This window comes from Orcinus orca, chromosome 3 (assembly GCF_937001465.1).
Source record: "Orcinus orca chromosome 3, mOrcOrc1.1, whole genome shotgun sequence".
NCBI classification, from domain to species: domain Eukaryota; kingdom Metazoa; phylum Chordata; class Mammalia; order Artiodactyla; family Delphinidae; genus Orcinus; species Orcinus orca.
Genome location: NC_064561.1, coordinates 81,508,628 through 81,535,557, shown reverse-complemented (window position 1 = coordinate 81,535,557; position 26,930 = coordinate 81,508,628).

The window sequence follows — 26,930 nt, the reverse complement described above, 5'->3', positions numbered from 1 at the left end:
ATCAATCACAGCATTACCAGCTAGAAACTGCTCCATTTTGAGGCAAGAATACAAAGTACCTCAAGCCATTGTTAAACAGAAATTTCATGATTATTTAATCACTTGAGCGGCAAAACCAATTAAAATATCATCTGTCAATACTTTTTCTAGGATTTGTTTTCGGGAATAATAAATGTTTTCTCAACATATATTGTCTTGACCTACATGATGACAATAGAGAAATAAAAAAACATCAGGACCAGGTTTCACATTTTTCAGCAGGAAGTGGTTTCATGTTTTATTTGGAGATGGAAAAGGGCTAAGTTCCTTTAGGCATTTTTTCTGGAATCTATCAGGTAAAACTCAGGGTTTACAAAGGTCTGGCAGTGTGGACTGGAATCATCAAATAACAACCAGAGTGTACAAAGCCTTCAGGCCTCAGGGATCTGGTATGAATTCATCTTTGGCTGTGACCACACACATGTGGTGAAATGGTACTCCACTGACAGGATTCAGACATTTAATTCCCAATGGCTCATGGAGAAGCCATTGCATAGTTTCAGTGTGCCTGGAAATAGTTGGCTTATGCAAGCAAAAGTGGGAGCTTAGGCTGGGAAGATAGGTTGAGGCACTGAATACCTTCCCAAGGAGTCTGAACTTAAAATCTAAGGAGGCAAAGTAGATCTTCTAAGATTTTTTAAAAAGGAAATAATACAATCTAATGTATATTTTAGAAAAATAGCCATGGTGGCAGTATGGATGATGGATTAAATAGGGAAGATTCTGGAAACAGGCACCATGTAGGACACTATAAGCAATTTGCAAAGAATCTGACTTTAAGTAAGGGCAGTTAGTAAGAACAGGAGACGGCAAAGTTGGGGATGTGGAAAAGAGAAGACTAGAAAGAATTCATGTAGGAAGTCATAGAAAATGATGTTGAGGTTTTTTTCTTTGTGAGCCTGGTTAGATATTAAGGTGTTTAATAGATTTGGGGAGACACAAGATAAGAATCAGTGCAAACTGCAAACAAACCCTATATTTTAGGGTTTCAAAGTTAACTCATTATAATTTTCATTGATGAGCACGGAGGGAGGAAAGTGAATGTAAGGTTCATTTGAATTTTTCTTTAAATCCCTGCTCACCCATTAATGGCCTTAATACTTTGAAATATTACTTAACATGCCTGAGCTCCATTTCTTCAGCAGTTTTTAAAATGAGGAAATGATTTCTGCCATCGTTACTGTGAAACCAAATGACATAGTCATATGACTGCCTTGTATATAAGTAGAAGTTAAACAGTAATAATTCTATTGGTATTTTTTAAAACCTTCAATTAAAAAGTGAACAATATATTGAGTGTAACTTTTAAAAATTATGTAATTTTAATACCCTCTAAATATCAACAATTTATTTTAAAGAAAATTATTTTGGTCACCTAATTAAGAAAAAAGCATATTTTTTCCTGAATGAATTATATAAATATGCACAGAAAATAAAAATGCACACAAAATAAGTAATTTCACAACATCTGTTTTCTGCAGAATACAGTATGAAAATGGAACCATTTTCCTGTATGTGAAATTCTTTATAATATGTAAAATGAATCTGATTGTTTCATCCTCTCGAAAATTTCTCCTATTGTCCAGATGCTCATGAGATCATATATAAGAAATTAGGCCTTAAATTTCAAGAATGTTCACATATCTCAGAAGAGTTTCTTATGTTATCTCCCTTATTTTGTGTTCATGCCTTATAGTCTGCAGAAAGTCAATTAAAAAAGAAAAAGCATTTTCCATCTATTCCTTCACATCCTCTACCTTTACATCTTTGACCAAGAAACTTCTCTGACCACGAGTATGCAGTCTTTTCTAATACTTTTTATTGTTAAAAGAAGAGTCATGATTTCCCATAGGTGGTATAAGACAAATATTTAACAACTACTCTTTATTCACCTATTTCTCATTTTTTCATTCTCTCTGTCTCTCTCATTCTCTCTTCCTCCTCCTTTCCTGGCTTCTGATTCTTCTCTTAACTTGACATGGCTGAGAAGTATACTGTGCTCCACAAAGTACTTCCAGCTCTGTAGAAAATATGAACTGTCTAGATCTACAACTGCTGTCTGATTCTCCCCATACCAAAGATACATAGGTCTTAAACCTTACATTTGAACTTACATTTGAAATCAGTTTGTTCTAAATTCAACACTACTTGTCAGTCTCTTTCATGTAATGTCTCCTCTGTAGTTTTATAAATACAGATGTCTTTAAACCATTTCCTACCATGGCAAATAGGGATTTCCATGAGGACTTTAATGCTTTAACTTAATACATCTAATTAAATAGAGCTTGCAAAAATTAATTTGTCAATCTTCAATCCTTCTAAATCCATCTAGAGTTGTACTAGTCCACATCATAGAGTAATTAATTATAGTGCATTGTCCATGCACAGTATCATATCTTACGTGTAATATATGTAGACAGTCAAAAATAATTAATTATTGAAGGGAAAGTGAAATAATTTACATAGTTGCATACTCTTATGTGAGTAACTTACTTTTCTTGCCTAATTTTCTTGTCTATATAGAAGTAACAATAACATCTATCTCAATGGTAATGTGAGATTAAATGAGATAATGCATATCAAGTGCCAGATACAGCATGTGTCATAAAGTAAATGACTAATAAATAGTAACTTTTACTATTGCCTAGAATAATACTATACAATAGAAAGATAATATGAGACACATATGTAATTTTAAATTTTCTAGAAGCTATACTTTAAAAGTTTTATAAAAGGTGAAATTAATTTTAACAATATATTTAACCCAATATATCAAAGAAATTCTTATATCAACATGTAATCAAAATAAAAAGTTATTAATGAGATATTTTACATTCTGGTTTTTTATAATACATCTACAGAATCCACTTTGTATTTAACATTTACAGCACATCTCAATTTAGACTAGCCATACCTCAAATGCTAAATTGCTAAGTGTGGCTAATGGCTGCTAATTTAGACACACAGATCTAGATGCTCATTAACTTCAGAAGTGCGTGACATGTAACTCTGGGTGAGTCATTTCTTTATAAATGGGTTCAAAACTTTAAAAAAAGGAAAAGGAAAAAGAAAAAAAACCCTATGGAATGTATCATGACCAGGTTCCTGATGACCTTACTCTTTTCTTATTAAGTGTTCTTAATAAATACTATGTTTCAAGTAACTAAATAATAATACTATTTCAATTTAGAAAAAATAATTATCATTACATCTTTAAAAGAAGTGTGGGAAGTCTGCCCTTGCTTTAGAAAACACATATTTTGAAATTGGTAAACTTACACAGAATTCTAGAGTAAGCTTGGTTCTCATAGAGGCAAAAAGATCCACACAATGTTTAAAATGTTCTTAAAATATTTTAAAGAATGTTTCTGTTCCCACTGGGTTAAAAGTACAAAAGCTCTCCTGGGGCCCACCCTAGGCTTGCCAGTTCAATGCACCCTCTTAGGCAGTTAAAGAAAAGAAAATCCCTCCACCTTCTCCTCTTCACTACATGAGCTGATTTCACAGGCTCTTTACATGCTTTATTTACTTACTATTCATTTTCATCCTTGGGAGAGAAACTCGAAATATTTATTCACCAGACATTATTCTTTTAAAATGTTTCCTAAGCCAAGGATTTGGTAAATGGCAGGAAAAAAAAAAGTGTCTGCAACTGTCAGTGTAATTATCAGCCCTGAAATTGCATTTTAAAATATTTTAATAATTAAAGGAGTTTTCTGAAAAAACAGGCAAAGAGAAGTAAGAGAATAAAAAGGCTCAATAATCCAGGGTAAGTAAGCTTGCGGGGCTATGTGTGTGTACACACACCTAATTCTTACATAAAGTTCAGCAACATTAATCATTTCTGTAAAATGAAAACCAAAACGACAGCTCTCACTCTGCAATCAGCTGTACAAGGAAGAAGTTTCTAACCATAGCCTTCTACTCTGAGCAAGCAAGTGATGGACAGCGGTCCTTTTGTCAGATTCTGACAAGTGAATCAATAAAAAGACACAGCAAAAGTTCAATCAGAACAGACACCACTAATACGGCTGGCCTTTTGGGACCCACAGAAGCGTGGAACTGCTTTTCCATGTTAATTTCTCTTCACTACCCTTTGGGGTTATGGCCTTCTCTGTCCCCTGTTAATTGAAAACTGCCTCCTTCTAAAGTTCCTTGGCAGGCATTCCTTTGTGTCAGCCTATTTTGCTGACTGCTAAAAGAAACGGAGGAAGGAGTGTTCCAAAGCTGAGAATGCCGTGATGCCAAAACTCTGCTCCTGTCCTCTCAAAAGACTGTGTGTATAATCGTTTTTTTTCCATAGAATCCCTTATGTTATAATTATGAGCTAACAAAAACACACATGAACAATTAAAGAGAATACTGTATCAATTAAAGATAATACTGTATTAAAGATAATACTGTATCAAATACTGTACTTATTTTTGGAGATAGCCTTATTTTGGAATTTGTTGATCTAAGGAATTTTAATTGTATGCACATTTCTATTTGTTGATTTAGACTGCCACTTAGTTATTGCATTCTTTTTCTTCCCATACCAGACACAAATTTATTTCTATGTATTTGCTAATCCTAAATGAGTACCATGACTGACCCTAGGGACCAGGTTACTTTGTGTTTGTGCCAAAACCTATAAGAAGAAATGTTTAGATTAAAAAACAGTAGCTAGGTCCTTTCAGCCATGTTAATGACAAACATAAATTACCTTTGTGGGTAGGTGGTCATATTTTTCCAAACTCGTTATTTAATTTAACATGCTTTTATTTCTTTTACTCCAAAACATTAGACAATGCATTCAAATAATACAGAAGCACATATAGTAAAAAGTAAGTCTCCTGGTTCACCAAGACTATCCCAATCCCATTACCATCACTAACTCTTAGTATAGCTTAGATTTCCCCATGCATTTGCAAACACAAATACACATATGTGGTGTTGCCTTGCTATTTATATAATACAATCATAATGTGTAGCTTCTCCTACTACTTGCTTTCTAATTTAATAATGTGTCATGAAGCGGTTTCTATGTAGACGTATCTCATTCTGCTGAACTGATAAACAGTATATCATAATACATATTCACTAAAATCCACAATAACTCATCTAATGAACATATGTTTCCTTTTATTTTTCATATTAGGAAGCATACTTTAATAATAGATTTATACATCTCTTTAGATAAAATACCAGTATTTTTTCCAAAAGTGGAATTGCTAGGCAGAAGTTTACATATTTAAAAATTTGACAAATACTGCAAAATTGTTCTCCAGAAAAGCTTTAGCTATTTCACTTCTACTAACAATGTATAAGGTCACCTATTTCACTATACTTCTCCAACACTGCATATTATAATTTAATATTCTACTGGTTGTGGTTTATAGGACTTTACTAAGGATCACTGCATTTAATCTCAGCCATATTATTTCTGCCAGATATATAAGATCCCATTTTGCTATCATTACCTAGGATAAATTACAACCTCCATCCTGAACAACACAATAATACAGCAAGCCGTCACTTCTCTATGTTGCTCCAGTCTTCTCTGCAATCAACCACTGTTCTAGAGTTATCTTGGATTTTTATTCTAAATTGTTATTATGTTTCTCATTACTTATCAATATTTTAAAAACATATTCATGTTTTCCGTGTTTTTTAATTTAACACTGTTTTTTGATTTCTCTTCCCTGAGTTTTTATTATTTTTATTATTAAAATTCTATTGCAGTATTTATCAAGAAGAGATTGTAACTGGTAAACTTACTGAGTCTCTGGATGCCCAAAAGGGACTTCATTTTAATCTCACAAGTAAGTGTTTATTAGACAACATATACAGTATGGATCAAGAATATCTTTAGTGGGGTGATGATAACAGGAAGGTAGACTAGGAAGCTCCAGGTTCTTATTCCACCATGGAAGCATGTAAACAACAACACACTGACTAAAACTGCTTTGGAGAAGCTCTGGAAACTAGTCAAAGATCTGCAGCAACCAAGCAAACAGCCAATCAAGAAAAAGCCACACCAAAGTGGTAGAAAATTTCATAGTGTTTTTGCTTGTCCCTACTTCACTCCCTCCCCAGAGTGGCATGACATGGTCTGGAGAAAACTGCTCAATTTCAAGTTCCTTCCCTTGGGCTAGAAGGAAAAAAGTGGAACTTGGTTGCAACATTCTGGCCTTTCTTTGGGCTATCTGAGGGACTGATTTCCATATTGTTTGACTCAGAACTCAGATAGGAATGACAGGGTAGGCTGCATCTCAGGCTGTAAGCCATGGAAAGCTGTGGCAGGCACCGTGACACGTGAAAACTGCAGAGATACCATTGGAGATATGGGCTGGGACTGGTTTTCCCCAGTACCTTAATGACATTTAAATAATTTTTCTGACAATTGTTCTGGAGGCGCCTTTTGCTCCCTTTCTTATTTCCTCTTAACTCTGCTGAATCAAAGGAAAACTCAGTGGTCATCTCAGGCTCTGTTGTTCTGGAGTCCATTTGCCTTCTTCTAAAGACTCCCACAGTGCGGCTGGATGCCAAACAAGTTTGAGTCCTCCTAGGGTTACAGTCAGGAAACAGATCTTGAGTCCTTTCTGCCTCAGAGTCCCAAACATCATGGGCTTAACCACATTACCTCAAATCACTCCTTTGCCCACCACCTGCTAGGATATCAACTCCAAGGAAAGGTAGAGTTGCGACCTCTCAAAGACTCTCAGCTCTGTCTGATCCTGATGCTCTCCTCTCTTACTTTTCCTCTTAACATGTCATCTAATTCTTACCTCATTCTAAGAAGGAAAAAAAAAATAAAGTGCTCTCATGTCACACCCTGCTTCTTTACTACTACATATGTGTTTAATTTTCATAAGTTCTATGGCTTATGATCAGCAGACTTTGATTCTTGATATCAAAGATGATTTTGATGTCTTATTTTTGGAATGTAGAAAATTTCTCTCAAATTTTTGAATCTTATGACTGAACAGTATGGATTGCAAGACTATTTTTGTTTGTCTACCCTGATACACTAAAACCAGGGGGAAACAAAGACTCTCCTGAAATTCAAAGTTGAGCTAGAGCAATGACTGATTTGTTTTCAACTACGCCAGTCTTTTTTCTGAGGACTGTGTGTAGAGAACGCTATCACTGATCCATGACTGTTGGGAGAGAAGATATGGGGAAAAACACAGAACATAAATAATGGTCAACTACATGAGGGTGTTTCCCCCCCCCCCCGCAATGGATTGATAGATGGCTAAGCAGATCAATCAATCAATTAGTCAATTGAGAGATAGATATATGAGATAGAAACACAGTCAATAAGATAGAATTAGAAATGACAAAAGAAAGGAGGGAGATAAACTCAATTTTTTTAGCATTTATATCCACAAAGATACTAGCAGATATTATCACTACCCCTATACTTCAAATATAAACAACTTGTTCAAGGTTATACAGGAAATAGATAGTAGAGTTCAGATTAAAGCTCTTGTCTTTCTCTGTGTGCCGTATCACAGTATGCATCAAATTAAACCATTTTTATTGTGTACTCAGGACAATGCTATAAACAGGTGATAGTAAAATATAAATATTTCAGGTACCAAGGGGATTTTTAAAAATAACATAAGTACTTTTTTATGATAAAATTTATCAATAGGAAGGCATCTGTGAATAATATTAATATAGCCCAAAATTGGATGTTTGATCTTAACATACATAAATCTTTATCATTAGATTTTTGTATGCTTAAGTAAACTAACTTCCCACTCCTAATGAATCAGAGCGTGCAGCCTTTTCTTCAGCCCTGGATCTGATATTCAAATGATGCTTTACCGGATAGCACTGTGGACTTGGCTGTCCTTAGTGGCCAAACACGTTGGTGCTAGGGATCAGGGTCAAGAAACTGGAATGAAGCACAGTGTCTTCCCCAAGAAAGTATAGTGCTTCAAGAAGCACAGGAATTAGGAGAGGCAAGCCCTTTGAGGCAGAATCTAAGTTGACCAAACACAAAGTCCAAATCCAAAGGGCAGGAGGAATGCCAGAAATAGGAGTTAGGGCTGAACTAGGAGATGGGCAGAAACTAGATTGAAAGTCACCATCATTATTTCCAAAAGATGAGCTCTGAGTAAGTAAGCACTGAGTAAGGTAACTATAAATTCTGTTTTTATATTTTTTGGCTGTTTTTCCAGTATGATTATTAATGGTTCCCCTTTTGCTCTCCAAGTGTTCTGGTTTAGGGAAATCTTGGCAGCTCCTGGTTTAAAAGAAAATTATGTTTACCTTACCCCTTGTTGGCCAGAAGTCACATTGGAGCATCTGCAAATATTCTAATTGACTGGGGTTATAGGTTGAGTAGGCAAGCTCAATATGACTTAAGGTGCATGACCATGTTGGACTCCCAGATATTAAAATTAACTACTGGACAGGAGTGAAAACAGGCAAACAATAACACAGTAACACAATTATTTGCATTTATAATATAAAAGTTATGTTGTTTCCTACTCAACTGCTACTCTGTACCTCTCTCATTTATTAAATTATTCATGTGCATAGCTGTCTGTACTAGTAAATGATTCTTGAGGTCACTGATGCTACCTTGTTCACCTTTGTCTCCCTCAATACTTAGCATTAAAGTTTGTATTCTATAACAGTACAAAAGTTTGTCACAGTTATTCGTAAAAATATGTAAGTGGTCTAAGTTTTTAGCCAAAATAGCTAGTGTGTGCCTTATTCCTTTGTATTCATACATAACTGTGACAGAAAAATAAGTAGCTTGTAGCTACTGTTTGGGAGATGGTATTATTGATTTCATTTTATAGATGAGGTAACTGAGGCTCAGAGAAATTATATGATTTTTTTCATGACAACCCAGGTATTTACTGACAGATCTGAGATATGATCCCCAAATATTCTGTTGTAAAGTTAAATTGTTATCTAATTCACTGCCAATAGATATTGGGATATTCATAGATATGACTTTTTTTTCTGTTTTGGGAAATCTGATGATTAATTTCATATTCTCTCAACCCACCGGCTTCAGCATCTGTACTGTCCCTACCCATGAAATTTCTCTTACGCTATCTTCTTCAAAGTACTGTGTCTTCAAAAAACGTTTTAGAATAAAACAACAGTAAATCATACATTCATAATTGTGTGAAACTTTACAAATTAAAAGAAGACAATTTGTTGATTTTAATATTTCATACCAACATACAAGTCCTATAGGACTCTCCCCATATATTTCTGTGAATATAAACCTCTTGAGTTCATACACACAAAGCACTGAGTTCTTATGAATTCTTTGTTATCTGTGTGTTGTTAAATCCTTATGTACTGAATGATATACTTAGTGAATTAATAGTTCAACAACAATAGCAACAAAAACCATAGTTTGGCTCATTAATAAAATAACACCTGAAGATTTACTTTAATAAATAATCATACTAGATATCTGATTCTAAAACATACGTGTATATAAAATTAAAATAATGAAATTGGACTTAAAAGACTGGTTGCAACTGTCATTCAATATAAGTTTTACTTAATCAGTATACTTTTATCCTCACTAATTTTTGGTCATGAAATTAATGAGTGAATGAATAAAAATAAATAAATTATAAATAAATCCTCATTTGGCTAGAGGTTATAAAAATTTGAAAACTAAATTGCCCCCAGTACCTTCTTTTTGAAAATTATTTCACACTATAAATGATCTTATTACATTACAAAATCCTAGAGGCCTTGTGTTGTGTGTAGACCTATATGTGTGTCTGGATGTGTAGCATGGGGCACTCAGTGATGCCTGTTGATTAGTAGCATCTGTTTTTAAACATATATTCAATTAGAGTTATATAACATTGGATCAGGCCGCCAATTCACTGTATTTTAACAAATGTCCAGTCAATTTAGTAAAATTAAGCAATCAGTTAAATGTCAGTCAATTCAGACAGTAGCTTATCTGGTAACTTCTCCCAACCCTACGCTATTTCTGCATCTCTGGTAGACACATCTGAAATACAATCTAATTACTAATTTACTTAGAAAGTTTCTCAGGAAATCTACCTTTCCAGAAAACTCATTTTCAAGTACATTTTGGATGCAATTATATTTAACCCTTCTGGACTAGCTGGCATTAAATGTTTAACATACCAATTTTATTAAAGAAATTAGAAATTTTTTTTAATCAGGAAAGAATGAAATAATACCACAAATCTCTCTTTGTTCTAAATATGGACTTCTAGTCTGTTAAATGTTTAATGAAGATCTGAAAATCAAAGATTAAAAGGAAACACTTTCAGAAACAACATATCACAGAGACCAAGTCAAACTTTTGATGTTGTACTTCATTTCACCCCAAGAACAGTAAATTATTTTTGACATGAACAAATGTATAAAAGACTATTTTTATCAGAAAACCGTTCAGAAAAATAAAGCATATTGTTTAAACTTCATGTGTTTAGAATGATTATAATGCCAAAAAGAAGTGCGTTGTCTTTGCTAAAGTTTCATTTATTTTTAGGCAGAATGGGAAAACAAAATTCATTTGTCCTCCTATGACAACTAGCTTCTTTGTCTAATTTCCGTTTGTTTCTTTGGCAGCTAAAACACCTTGAAATTACATTCTCCAGCATGGAAGAATGATTTTTTTTTTCCTACCTCTAGCTGTCAGAGTGATTAGAATTTTAATTAGCAAAGTAGAGTGTAGAGAGGAAAATGACTGAAAAAAAAAGCACACAGAAGATTCTCAATTGGAAGAGAAACAAACCAAAGCTGCCTCACAGCTTGAATGTTACACCCATGATTTCCCTCCATCCTGGACCCTCTGTGACTTAATGCACTGCTCTCCTTTACCCCTACACCAGCACGAGGTGGCCAGGGCACTACTCAACTATTCCTAGTTATCACTCAAAGTAAAGCAAGGCTCTTAAAGAACCAGAGCAGCTCTGTTTCAATGCCAATGTCAGCCTCTTTAATTTACTATGAGAAACTTACTGCAGATTATAAATCCAACCACAAAAGGCAGAATCCATCAAGTATTTGAAAAATAAACACTCAGGTTGGTGATAACACTCTCAAGTTTCAGAGGCATTCATTCCTTCATATGTAGGGTGAGGCACGGCAAGCATCTTTCATCAAGAAGGCACTCAAGAAATATATAAAATATATTAGTTGTTAAATGTACCATTAATTGGCAGACTAGGGGTCAGAATATTTCTGAAAAATCTAAGACAAACCAAAGTGATCTAAATTAACATTACAATAATTATATCTACCATCTATATTACTGCAGTAGTAGTGTATGCATGTGTATGTAGACGTATTTATTGGGCAATGTATATATGTAATGGAAGTAGCTATGGAAAGCCATAGAATATAAGGGTCCTATGGCTTTAGAGTCACTTGATCCAACTTTGATGTGCTCTCTTAGTGCTGGCCATGCGAACTTGGGAAGCTTTTTAAACTGTCAACATCAGTCTCTCATCTATTTAAAGTAGGGCACATAAAATATATGCAATGGAGATAATGTGGAGAATGAGATAATGGACATATACTTATAATAATAATAAACATACCCAAATAACTGGTAGATTATAAGTAATATCATAACTGTTATGTAGAAACATGGGATAAAATTTTTAATTGAGTTATAAAGTAAAGGAAAGATTCTGATGGGCAAAAATGGGAGCTGGTAATTTCAAAAATAAGCAAAAACACAAATGAACAATGCATAACTTGAGGGTGATGAGTAATCTAAGAAATTTAAGAATCAACAATTGAAACAGAAATTTGATAGAGTAGCCTGGGATGAGAATGTAATATGCCCTGAATTTTATGCCAGGGTGCTTGGGACTCCAGCCTGTGGGCGATAGAATGTTTTGAGGAAAGGCATGACATGAATAGTCCTATGTCCCAGAAATACTATCTAATATCAATGTGTATAGTAGACTGAAGGCAGGAAAAAACAGTTAATAATCAAAATGAGAGAAAATGGATCTCTGATCTTGGTGACCAGCACAAAAAAGAGGACAAAGATAGGAGCACTATGACCAGAAAAGCAGAACTTGACATCATATCATAGGGTGACAGAACAAGGGAGAAGTGAAGTCAATGATAACTACAATATTTCAACTCTAGGATAATTGAAAAATGTGATACTATTTGTAGATATAAGGGTTATTGCAGGTTTCAAAACAGAAAAAGATATTTTTAAGGGAAGGACCAAACGTTTGAGTTTACATTTGCAGAACAGAAAAATATCAAAATCATTTGATGAATATTGTTCCAAACAAGCTGCTGCCAGACAGAATATAGGTTTCCCTTTGAAACTTAATTAGTTCATTTGTGCCATTTAAATCCTTTTATATCGAATTCATTTTTAATTGATTACTAAGGACCACTCAAGGCACTGGGAGAATTTGGCTTAATTTTCTAGTTGCATAATGTGTAATATTTCATTATTGTTAACACTAAGCTATTAGTATTCCTTTTACTAAACTTATATTGTAATATATTGACATTAGTTTTTATATTGACAGTAGGATTAATTTAAAATTGATATATTTAGTTTGTTATAAAATACCATATATTTATTCTCTATCACAGAAAATTGAACTAAAAATAGATGTGTTGCAAGCAAAGACCAATTCACAAAAGTACCCATACCCAAAAGTATGCTACTTTCTAACTATTAAGGGTAAGAGTGATTTAAATTCCATTTTATATATAATTTTTGTTTCAGTTGAAATCCCGGCTAAAGAGTTAAAACCAGAAGGCTTTCAACAAATGGATCACTGTCCAAGCTCTGGTAAATGTGCTACTGGTGTAACAAATTGGTTTGCTGACCTTTTGTCTAGTAACATAACACATGACATATTTGTAATTTATGGAAATCAATCCATAAAGAATTTTCAGTTTCATGTAATTATAGACCAGTGCAAGATCTAAATAAAGGTGAAGAAAAGGTCTTTAGGAAAGTAATGGTACACTGTTGATAAAAACTAAAAAGCAAAGTTCAAAGCACTGATCCATGCAATGCATCTTTAAATACTGGTAAGAGGCCAATAATTACAGTTAAAGTCAGTTACCAGCTGTGTTTTACTGCATACACTTTAAGGCACCACTGAAACTGTAACCCTGTACTCAAGAATGTAGGGAAAAAAATCACAAAAGACCAATTCTATCACCTAGTTACAAATTTTAATAGTGCTTGGCAATTTCCATCTGCTTTTCTTAAGTGCTATTTTTATCAGGTAGTCACCAACCCATTTAGACTATCTCTTTCTAGCAGTCAGCACAGCCTCCACCTGACTGAATAGTGTCAGCTCAGCAGACCTTAGTTCAAAGCCTGGCTCTGTCACATAATAAAAGTGCCACAATCTGCAAGTTACTCAAATTCTCTCGTGTACATTAGGATTTTGAGGTGTTTTGAGGATTAAAAGTAATAAGGTTTAAAGTGCTTTGAATGGTACCTGATATATACTAAGCTCTCAGTAAATGTTTCATGTTTCATTATCATTTTCATCATCACCACCATCACCGTTATTTATTTTAGAGAGGGGAATAGAGAAGAAATATATCAGTCCATATCTCTGTTCTTTCCAGTCTCCCATTGTTCTCTGTGCAATTAACTCCCCTACACTACTGAGTCTGTTACCCAAACCTTTAGGCAGTCTCTACAAAGCCAGATTTTGTGTCTGTAGAATGTCAGAAAGAGCCATGTTACACTTTTTCTGGTTCCTAAGAAATGCCAGGCCCTCTCCTACTTATGGACCATCATATACATTGCTCCTTATGTCCATAAAACTTCTCTTTACTTGGCTAACTTTTATTCATTCCCATGTCTCAGCCTAGACATACCCTCTTCCAGGAATCCTTCACTGGTGCCCCTAATCAGGATTAGACACACCTTCTACCTGCTCCCAGGGCATCTGCTCCTTCCTCTTCCCTCAGAATCCACCACTCTTTATTGTAATTTCCTGTTGTCTTTCCTGTATGCTCCTAGGTGTGTTCTCTGAGTGCAGGGACCTTGTTTATTCTACTTACTGCTATATCCCCAGCATGTAGCATAATACCCAGCAGACACTAGGTGTTTTTAGAGTGACTATTTTGCAGGATTGTTGTGACTATTAAATGTTATTAAAATTCTTGCCACAGTTCAACATACATTAGGTACCCAACCCCTTTCCTCTCCCAATACCAGAACTTAGTATGTACTTAGGCACGAAGTATCCTCATTTTCTAAGAGTCACTCTCAGTAATCCTTCCTGTTACCAATTTGGCATCTGTTTTGCAAAACATATTCCCACACGTAATTCCTTTAGCTCACTAGCCATAATGTTACCCTTTTTTGTTCTACTCAATAAAGTATGTGAAAATACAAATAAATAAGAGCAAATTCATGATTAGGGATAATCTAACTATACAAGGTAGTATTTCTTAGCATGTGTTTTGGGCTGAATGTTTGTGTACCTTCCCCTCAAAATTCACATATTGAAGCCCTAATCCCCAATGTGATGGTATTTGGAGGTGGGGCCTTTGGGAGGTAGTTAGGTTTAGATGAGCCATGAGGGTGGACCTCATAAGAAGAGGAAGAGAGAGAGTTCAGTCTCTCCCCAACATGTGAGGACACAGTAAGAAGACAGCCATCTGGAAGCCAGGAAAGAGCTCTCACCAGGAAGTGAATATGCCAGTACCTCGATTTTGACTTCCAGCCTCTGGAACTGTGAGAAATAACTGTCTTGTTGTGTAAGTCATCCAGTCTAGAGTATATTGTTACAGCAACCTGAGCTGACTAATAGAGTATGTATCAGATAGGCTAGCTTAAAACAAAAAATTTCTCACTCCAACTAGGTGAAATCAAAGTTGTTTAAAGCTCCATTCCAGGTAATCTTTACTGAGACTTGAATTGGTGGAACAGGCACTGTCTGCAACATTTCTGATCATTGTTGTAAACTGTAAGAACACTGAAGGGTCCTGTATTCTCATTAAGTGATCCAACCCAAAAGTGACACCATCACTTCCACTCACAAATTATTGACCAGAAATAGTCACACGACCACGTTCAAACATATGTGAGTCCAAAAGTACAATATTACTATGTACCTGGAAAGTAGATAAATTAAAACACTTGGCAATCAAAATTAACAATTAGTATAGGATCAAACTTCAATATTTAACTATTATAGTAAATCTCTTGTAACCATTATCTGAAAAAAAGGGATTTATCAATATTGTTATGATCCTGAAAATACTCTATAATTTTCCCTTTCCTAAGTTTATACTCCTAGACCAAAACTAACTGTGAATATCAAAATTTTCTGAGCAAAATATCAAATAAAAGCAGGCAGGTAGAAGGAAGGAGAGAGGGAGGGAAGGAGGGAGAAAAAGATAAAAAATGATAGAAAGAAAGAAGGCAACAGATGGAGGGAAGGATAGAGAAAATGAGAGAAAGAAAGATGAAATGAAGGAAGGAAGGAAGGTAGGAAGGCAGGGAGGGAAGGAAGGAAGAAGAAATACTAAGCCAGGAAAAAGGCCTCAAAAAATAACCAACATTCCTACCTAGATTTTAAGATGACTGCTTCCCAAGAAAATTATCAGAGACAACCAAATTTAATGATGCCATGCTATTTAGGATTGCTTCTAAGGAAATCGGAGCTCCATGTTCTTTCTAAGATTATCTCCTGGAGATGGCACACTCAAACTGGATAGTTTCAGACAGTTTAATAAAGGAACTATTAACAAAGATATAGGCAGGTTTAGGAGAAAATAAAGAATAATGCAGAACCCTGAGGCCTGCAATAGTGGGACATCATTTAACTCCCCTAGGCATGAATGGACAAAAAGAGGGAACAGCTAACCACAATGTGATATCACCTCACACCTGTCGGAATGACTATCATCAAAAAGTCTACAAATAACAAATGTTGGCAAGGATGTGGGAAAAAAGAGAACCCTCGTACATTATTTGTGGGAATGTAAATTGGTGTACCCACTGTGGAAAAGAGTATGGAGGTTCCTCAAAAAACTAAAAATAGAACTACCATATGATCCAGCAATTCCACTCTTGGGTATATAACCAGAAAAAATGAAAACACTAATTTGAAAAGATACATGCACCACAATGTTCACAGCAGCACAACTTACAATAGCCAAGACATGGAAGCAACCCAAGTTCCCATCAACAGACAACTGGAAAAGAAGACATACATATAATGGAATATTACTCAGCAAGAAAAAGAATGAAATACTGCCATTTGCAGCAACATGGATGGACCTAGAGAATGTTACGCTTAGTGAAATAAATCAAAGAAAGAAAGACGAATACTGTATGATATCACTCATATGTGGAATCTAAAAAATAATGCAAGTGAATGTATATTCAAAAGAGAAACAGACTCACAGACATTGAAAACAAACTTGTGGTTACCAAAGGGGAAAGGGATGGAGGGAGGGATAAATTAAAGGTATGGGATTAACAGATACAAATTACAATATGTAAAATAGATAAGCAGCAAGGATATACTGCATAGCACAGGGAATTATACCCTTTATCTTATGATAACTTACAATGAAGTCTAACCTGCAAAAATACTGAATCACTATGCAATATACCTGAAACTAACACCACACTGTAAATCAACTATACTTCAATAAAAAAAGAGGAGGGAACAGATAAACAGACCTGGGATGAATACCCTAAAGGGAGGCCCCCTTATGAAAGCCATGGCCTTTAGTTAAGGAATGCTGCCAACTTCCAGTGACTCAGCAGGGAGGAATCAGGATAAATACCCTTACTTTATCCTCATCCCACAAACCAATCACCAGCCAATAATCATACAGCCTACTTTATAGCCAGAATACAAGGGAGCCTGCTGAGACAGTCTATGTAGCTCAGCCTTTCAGGGCAAAAAATAGGGTGGGAAAATGGTAGAAGGTAGAGCAGGAGGGGCAACCAGGTGATATGCACAGCTTGAAAATCTAAGCTGTACCTCAATTAACAAAAGACAGAGTATTCCCTTCACCAGGTGTCCAGTTCCCAAAGCTCAGTGTCAGTCATTCACTTGGTGTGAAAATTTGATGTCACATCCATCTCCAAAATATATTTCTTGAGAACAACATGTTTCCTTTCAGGTAACATCAACCTTGATTTTATAGCACTGCTTCTTGAGACAAACCTCAGTTTTCTAGGTTCATTTGACACTTGATGATGTTGCCATTTTTAGTAATAGGGAGTGATGTTTTGCCAATAAATATTACTAAAGAAAGGCAAATGTGCCATTGATTCATCTTTGCCAATAACAGAGGAAAAGAAGTTTGTCAACACCCAACAGAAAAGCTGGATCTGTGTAGATTTGACTTGATGAACTGGTCCAGTAGGCTTAAAGGCATAAGCCAAGATGGGGAGCCTAGTCAGTCAAAAACTAACTCAAGAGTACATAGAGGTAACAGTGGTTGGAAGGGATTCAGTGCCAGGATGTTGCTACAGAAATGAATAAATATCAAAGATTCTTTGCACAGATTTACATACCTTAACCCCTCCCCCAGTAAAAAGTGGTTACAAACGCTAGGGGCAGTTAGGTGAAGTCCTTTGAATAAAAGACAAGTCCTTCAAACTGTTGGGAAGAAAAGACAGAAAATTTTAAGACCAAGTGGTATTAACCTTGCTTTCTTTTATCCCCAGTTGCCTTCTATGTTGCTTAACAGGGGAAATAGATGCAGACAGATCTGACACATCCTCAGAGCATACCAATTAGGAAGAATGGTATGCTGATCAGCCTGTGTGGAAATATATAAAGATGCCATCGCTTTGCTTTTTCAAGAAGACAGAAAATCTTTAGAATTTTTAGGATAGCTGAGAAGGAAATGTGGAGAACTAAAATTTATGCATTTATGTCAATATATAGCACAAGTTTTGAACCCTGGCTACATATTAGAATCATCAGGAAATCTTTTAAAATGCCCATGTCCTGGCTCAACCTCCAGAGATTCTGACGTAAATGTTCTAATGTAGGATCAGCCACTGGTTTTTTTTAACATCTTTCCGGGTGATGCTAAAGACATTCAAGTTTGCAAACCACTATACACAGGCATGGGACTCTGTCAAGTTTACTAGACCATTCTTTAGGTATTTGTTAGGAAGGCAAAGAAGAAGACAGGGCTATTCAGTAAGCAAGAGTCATGTCAAGACTTGAAAAGATCTTTTAAAGAGGGGAATGCTGAGGAATTTTCACAGCGATTTGTACAAGCAATAAAGGAAAATGTTTAAGAGCACGAACTCTGGAATTAGAACAACTTAACTTTGAGTTTTATCACTGCAATGTACTACCTCTGTAATGTGACAAAGTGTCCACATCTGTAAAAATGGATATAATAATATCTACCTTGTGGAGTGTCTGTGAGGTTATGTGTGTTAAATGGAGTCAAGTATGTAAATCACCATCAAATAGCTTTTGCTCAGTAATTGACAGATTTCTTTCACATTCAACCATACTCCAAGCACAGTTCCTTTACAGATACCTGTGCAATCTTGATAGTCACCTAAAAACAAAAACAAAAAATTCCTAAAATAAGCAAAATTTATCAATAGAACTAAGATGTATAATTTGCGGTGTGAACAGAAAATTACAGCTGAAATCAAGCTATCATTTTCATGATGCACGCATTTATTCAAAAGCAAGTTTAGTCATCAGCTTACATATTCCTAAAATATACCACTTTGGTCTAGACTGAATTGTATATGGAGAAAAGAAATTAAGAGATTTCATTCCAATCCTGAAGTGCTAAAACAAGCCTATCCTGAGAGGAATTCAAGAGAAGTATAAACCTCATAATGTATCAAAAGATCATCCTTGATCTGATTTTCACAGCTTGCGAAGTAGTTCAAAAAACACTAAAGAGCAACTTTTTCCAAAGAAAAACTTTCATGTTATAACCCTCCTTCCACAAACTAAATCCAAGGAGGCTGGGTCAAACTTTATTAAAACTCTGAGCCACAAGGAGATGGTTGCATAGAACTTAAGCTCTGCACATTGAACAAAGCATTTTTGTCATGTCAATAAAAGATCTCCTTGGCCATCGTCTTTCAAAGTTACAACCAGACTGGGAGGTATGTTACCCATTTCTCCAGCCTCTAAAAATATTTCCTTATAGAACAGTCTCTCTGTAAGACAGATCTGTTTGCTTCAGCTCCCCCCTGCTCTATGCCTCACGTGGGAGTACTTGCAAATAGAGCGCCTGGAGGGATCAACACAGTTTTCTAAAGCAAACATAACACAAGTGCTATTCATGGGTTACACACTCCACAGCTGTAACACGAAATGTGTAGGAGCAGCCCCTAATGGCATTCAAATCATGTACTAACAGTTCTCAAGTGTCAGGTGTTTTTCATTTTCTAGCTAGGGGAAGAGATATTTACGTGCTGATTTCCTACACTGAACAGCTTTGTAACCCCCGCAGAGTGAAGGCGCACTGTGTTTCTGAGTCTCTATTATGTCAGATGAATGCCACAGTTAGAGGCCAGAAAGGACATGTGATCCCAGTTTAGATTCTTTTTTTTTCCCAGCCATCTCTCAGCATTTCAGTGGCATGAATTTCATGTGTATGCATGGAAGACAACTCACAGAGCATGTATCAATGCTAAATTTCACATAAAAGACTGAGGACACATAATTTTCTATCTGGGTATAATTTAATACTTCTGTACACACTTTGATCTTATTGAAGGTTTGAATTTTCAAAATGGCCTCTTGCAGTGCCCCAGATGGCTGCCTGTCAAACCCAAGCACCAAGCTCACTATAAATAGTGTGGGTTCTCAATGGAACAATGAGGTTCACATTATACATGCTGAGGGAATTAAGATACATTTTATTTATTTAAGTCTTTTTTTTTTTTACTTTAAATATGCTAGGTCATAGAATATAACAGAGAATATTATAACATATTTTCAGAACACTAAAAGGCACACTCATTATACATGTTGTATCAATAATTTTGATTTAGAGTGAAAGAGTATATGTGAAACTGGTGTTGGATATTCACCATTATGATCTAAATATTTGGGATTCAGTGAAATCTAAAACATATTTTACTAAACACTTTTTCCATTATGTTTTAAGTTGTGTATTTCAAAGCTATTCAGTCCATTTGCTCCAAATTCATTTAGTTAACCTTATTAGGACAGTGCTTTGTAAACAAAAATCTTGACATGCCTGAAGACTTATGGTCTCTTTAAAGTCATTTATCTTAATTTCAAAAGGCGATTGGAACTTTAGGTTAAAAAATGTTTCCTTCCATGTTGAATTTTAAACATCTCCTTTAAGAGGAAACGGACAAAATCATTTGTTGTCTGGACATAACATATGGGTATACATGTACTACTTTGTATTTGATTAAAAACATATGAAAGAAAGCATTTCACAGGATTTTGAAAAACTGCAGTCAAGTACGTGAGAAGTAGCTACAATGAGGTGCTGTGTCCACAATTTTAGTTAAAAATTATGTATTTAGATGGCAATAAGAACATGCTTTTACCATGCCAGGGTAAATGGAGAACTTGGCTGGTTTTTGTTTTTGTTTTTTTTTCTGTAACCAATGTCACTGTCTCCTTGCCCTTGTTCTCTAAACCCAAGCAAGCTGGATTCTTGAGGAATAGCCTGGAGATACATGTACTAAAAAACCATCAACTCTGTTTGCAAATGATAGCTACATAATACCTGCATCTTACAAATAGCTTCAGTCAAAGAGATCGTAAAATCTGAACTGGAGGGAAAAAATATGTAATCTTGTTTACCTGTCTTCATGTAACTAAAATCTATATTCTGTAAAGAGAGAAATAGTGAATTTGGTGGGGACTGACATAGAATACACCTGACATTTTAATAATAACATGGACCTCAGTGAAGAGACACACTGAGGGGTCCTCTTCACTGCTCTGTACCCACCCCAGACCCACTCACTCCTGGCCCTCAAGAATGCAGAAGATACAGGATATGGTAGAATCCCCAGTCCTGCCCCCTTTGGCAAGTTAACTAACTTCCCAGAACTGTTTCTTCACACTTAAGGAAAATTGAGATACTTACCTATATTTGCCACCAGGTTGTAAAGATTGACATGGTGTATACAATGTGTCCATCACAAAATAGTTGAAAAAATAAACGAATGTTATTTTAAGAATTAAATAAGTCTGCCCTCTGACAGTTATATTATACACTATCAAGAATAAATCAGAGAAGAGATAATCGGAGTCACCCTAAAGATACACTTGAGTATAACTTTAATAACGACAGCAACTTATTGAATAAAATAATGTATTAATCATAAGGACGAATGGTCAGAAGTGAACAGTGTTCAAAGGGAATGAATTTAATTCAGCAGAAATTCCTCATGAGGAAACCTGGCTAGGAAAGCAATAAGAGTGTCACGCACTTCCTTCTCTTAGGGCAAGGGAGGAGAGGAAAGGGTGAGTCGGTGGAGCTGTTGGGTCTTCAGATCATCAAAGGGTTCTAGTCAAGATTTGCTTGCATTATGTATATTAATATATACATTGCCATGTATCTATATGTTACATTTTAAAACATTGTGCAAGGACTGCCTTGGTGGTGCAGTGGTTAAGGATCTGCCTGTCAATGCAGGGGACATGGGTTTGAGCCCTGGTCCGCGAAGACCCCACATGCCGCGAAGCAACTAAGCCCGTGCACCACAACTACTGAGCCCGCGCTCTACAGCCTGCAAGCCACAAGTACTGAGCCCGCATGCCACAACTGCTGAAGCCCGCATTCCTCAACAAGCCACCGCAATGAGAAGTCCAGGCGCTACAACGAAGATTAGCCCCTGCTCGCCACAACTAGAGAAAGCCTATGCACAGCAACGAAGACCCAGTGCAGCTATAAATAAATACTTACATACATACATACATAAAAAATAAAAATAATAAAATAATAAAACATTGTGCAATCATTTCTGTCACTACCATGAATAATTGCCAACATTACCACCACCATCACCAAAATTCTCAAAGTGCTTTCCAAAGAGAACTACTGATTCAAAAGTCTTACTAGGACTATCATGTAATTATAGAACTAGATAACATATTAAAAACAATATAACTGGGTTCCAATGAAGGACTGCTTTGGGGAATAAGAAGTCAAAATTAAGGGGGCTAAAAGTCCTTGATTTCCCTACTCCACTTAAACTGAATAGTATATTTAACTATATATTCAAATTTGTGTAGGACTATATTTGATAAATTGGCTTCCTGTTTTAAAAAAGAGTTTAAAAACTATCAACCTAGTCCTGCTTTTCATGCCACAGACACATAAACTGATGCTAGAGGTGAGGTGGTGTCTCCAAATTCCTGGTGACAGTAAGCTGCAGTCATGATACAATCCCATTCTCACACACTGGATTCAATCATCCTTTATCTATACCACAGCATCTCTTCAACTCTTCCTTCCATATAAGAGCAAGTATACACATTTTTCTTAGTAGCATTGAAATTATTCTTCCAGGGACACAAGCTTAGAGCCTAAATTTCAATTCACTAATCAAAGTTTCCTAACATTTCTTAGCAGTTTATTTTTAACCTAAGGGTAAGATATGGATTAAACAAAGAGTAACTAAAGACGATGTATGGTGGATGGCTATGAGATATTGTTTCCTCTCTCCTCTTTCCATCCCTCAGAACCAGATATGAAAATAGTAAGGGTATTCAAGAAACAAAATGATAGTTTCTGGTTCTCTTGATGCTTACTTGATGCTTGTCAAGGAATGAGTCCTTTGCAGAAGGAGGGGCATGTCCAAGAAATGTCAGGCTCACAATTCAAAGAGCATTTCACACAAAGCATTTATTTATTTAATTAGGAGGTTCATGGGGCAAGATGACCAGAATGTTACACTATTGGTCCCAGATGTCAGACTCTCTCTGCCCAGGCTGGAGGTCTTATTCCATATATATCTACTGAGCTCACTCCCACCTGTCTTCTCTTTTCTTTGATTTCCTTGCCTTGGATTGTCTCTGGGTATCATCTCAGTCTCCAAAGTATATTTAAAACTCACACACATTTAACTAATGACCTAGCTGTCTAGCTTAAATATTTCAGACATAACTATGTCTTCTTAACGAACATGTGTTCTAATCACTAGAGAGAACTTCCTACTTTATCTCCTTTGCCCATATAATGATCCATATTAATAACAAATATTCCCACAGTGTCCCTGAAAGAGTGATGGAGCAGTTCATAATATTATGCATATTTGAGGGTGGGAGGTGAAGGGGAACTCTGACAGGAGAGAATCTCTTCCCAAATGCCTCACCACATCCCCCATTTCACTCCTTAATCATACATGGCCAGGCCCTGTGCATCTCCATGGCAGAGGCTCTCTCAAAGCATCCTTTTCTTTCCATGCCATGACAACACCTCTCAACCAAAACTTATCAGTCTTACACAGCTACTGCAACAGCTCCTTGCTTCCTCTGCTTCACTTCTCTCTTCTAACAGTCATTTCCTAAATACCTCCATCATCTTTAGGTAGCTAAATCTGACCTACCTACCTTGCAGGTCAAACACAGATACTACCTCCTTCCCAAAGGCTTCCTTCTACCTAGAAGTAACCAGTTGTTCTCTTGCATGCCCTCAGAAACGCTTTACTTCTCTTCTGGAACTTGTGGGGAGTTGAATGGAAGCCCCCTCAGGCTAATTGCCTGAAAAGAGCCTCCCTGATAGGCATTGCCCACATTTAGGGCTTAGTCTTTATTATGGGTTGAGCTGTGCCCACTCCCTGTAACCTTATTTGGAAATAGGATCTTTGCAGATATAATTTAGTTAAGCTGAGGTCATTGGGTGGGTCCAAATCCATTATGACTGGTGTCTTTATAAAAAGGAAGAATTTGGACACAGAGACAGGCAGATGATGTGAAAAACACAAGGAAAAGACAGTTATCTACAGGTCAGGGAGAGAGTCCTGGAACAGATTCTTCTTATATACCCCTTAGAAGGAATTAGAAGGAACCAACCTAGCTAACACCTTGTTTTTTGGTTTCTTTTTTTTGCATCTGCTTTGCTTTTTATTTTTTAAACATCTTTATTGGACTATAGTTGCTTTACAATGTTGTGTTAGTTTCTGCTGTATAACTAAACTGCTGTATAACTGTATAAAGTGAATCAACTATACATATACATATATCCCCATATCCCCTAACTCTTGTATCTCCATCCCACCCTCCCTATCCCACCCCTCTAGGTGGTCACAAAGCACCGAGCTGATCTCCCTGTGCTATATGGCTGCTTCCCATTAGCTATCTATTTTACATTTGGTAGTGTATATATGTCCATGCCACTCTCTCACTTTGTCCCAGCTTACCCTTCCCACTCCCCATGTCCTCAAGTCGATTCTCTACATCTGCATCTTTATTTCTGTCCTGCCCCTAGGTTCTTCAGAACCTTTTTTTTTTAAGATTCTATATATATGTGTTAGCATATGGTATTTGTTTTTCTCTTTCTGACTTACTTCACTCTGTATGACAGACTCTAGGTCCATCCACCTCACTACAAATAACTCAATTTCGTTTCTTTTTATGGCTGAGTAATATTCCATTGTATATATGTACCACATCTTCTTTATCCATTCATCTGTTGATGGACACTTAGGTTGCTTCCATGTCCTGGCTATTGTAAATAGAGCTGCAATGAACATTGTGGTACATGACTCTTTTTGAATTATGGTTTTCTCAGGGTATATGCCCAGTAGTGGGATTGCTGGGTTGTATGGTAGTTCTATTTTTAGTTTTTTAAAGAACCTCCATACTGTTCTCCATAGTGGCTGTATCATCAATTCACATTCCCACCGACAGTGCAAGAGGGTTCCCTTTTCTCCACATCCTCTCCAGCACTTACTGTTTGTAGAATTTTTGATGATGGCCATTCTGACTGGTGAGAGGTGATACCTCATTGTACTTTTGATTTGCATTTCTCTAATGATTAGTGATGTTGAGCATCCTTTCATGTGTTTGTTGGTAATCTGTATATCTTCTTTGGAGAAATGTCTATTTAGGTCTTCTGCTCATTTTTGGATTGGGTTGTTTGTTTTTTTGATATGGAGCTGCATGAGCTGCTTGTAAATTTTGAAGATTAATCCTTTGTCAGTTGCTTCATTTGCAAATATTTTCTCCCATTCTGAGGGTTGTCTTTTGGTCTTGTTTATGTTTTCCTTTGTTGTGCAAAGCTTTTAAATTTCATTAGGTCCCATTTGTTTATTTTTGTTTTTATTTCCATTTCTCTAGGAGGTGGGTCAAAAAGGATCTTGCTGTTATTTATGCTATAGAGTGTTCTGCCTATGTTTTCCTCTAAGAGTTATATAGTGTCTGGCCTTACTTTTAGGTCTTTAATCCATTTTGAGTTTATTTTTGTAACACCTTGTTTTAAACATCTAGCATCTAAATTTGTAAGACAATAAATTTGTATTTTTTAAACCATCCAGTTTGTGGTATTTTGTTATGGCAGTCCTAGCAAACTGATACAGCTCTTATCGTTTCAGGCTCAGAAACCACTCTTTCAGAGTCTTTATGTATTCAGACTCAGAGATGCTGACTCACATTTTAAAAAAGCAATACAAGAGACTGATGTATAAAGCCAAAATGATCATTCATAAATTACACTAATAACTAAAACTGCTGACAGAATCAAAAACTTTTGTCCTCTGGCAAGCACATTCTCTTTGAGTAATCACACCACTTGGAAAGCCTAATCATAATCACTAAATTGTACAGTGGAGCTTGAACACATAGCAAGTGAAACAAGAAACAGGATTCCAGAGTTTAAGGCATCAAATTTTCATGCTCAGTGTATATATTCAAATGACATATTTGCTGGTGGGACCAATCAAGTGAAATCCTTGGAGTACGCTATCTTTTCCTTCACCCAGTGTTTCAGAGTGCAATAGCTGTCAATACAGGAAGCACTGTTGGCTTTCCACCTAGCATTTATTTTTCCTTTTCTCTTTCCTGATTTTGTCTGGGGGTCTGGGCCCTGCCCCACACCAGGATGGTAGTCCTGCCATCTCCCTCTTCAGTGATAAATTCAATAATCCAGGCTGAGGTCAATCTACACGTGGGCCTTCCTAGGCTCCTGAGGAAACTGATCTTTCAAGTTGAGATTTCTGTTTCTTGCCATCAAAATGTCTAAAGTATGCCTTTTTTCTATGATTCCTGGAATACTTGTAATTCATATTTTCTTTCTGTGGTTTGCTAACATCACCAGCATTTTATAGGTCAGGAGACCATTCATTTTACAGTGATTTTGCTCATCTTTGATCTCATGTGTTCTGTGGGGATTTATAATGGAAATCTCACTAGGCAAATTGCTATGTGGGAGGAATTGTGCTGGGAATTCAAGGCAGGCAAGTCATTGTACTCATGGATTAAGTATTCTAAGTGAGAAGACACATGAAAACATAAACTCACAAAAGCAGATACTAGGTTGTAATCTATGGTATGGAGAAAATAAACAGGGTGTTGGTATAAAGAATGAGGATAGATCCTCTCTAGGGAGAGTGGTCACAAAACCCTCTTGGAGGAAATTTAAGCTAAAACCTTAAGTTTATAGGAACCACCTGAGTGTGGCCCCCAGGTACCCTTCACAAACCTTTTACATTTTACTATGTATTTATTTTTTTTACATAGTGTAGTGGATATTTGTCATTATTTTAGACAATTATCTAGATATTTAGACAAATTTCTGGATTATGAACTCATCTATTCATTTCAATGTTTGAGGAATTCCTTTTCTTCTGAAACTTGGTGGTGACTGCCACCCATAGAGAACCCAAAGTTTTGGAAACCCACCTTCCCAGCCTCCTGTGCAGTTCTGACAAGTAGTCCAGGATCCAGGCATGAGAGGCACACACTTGGACC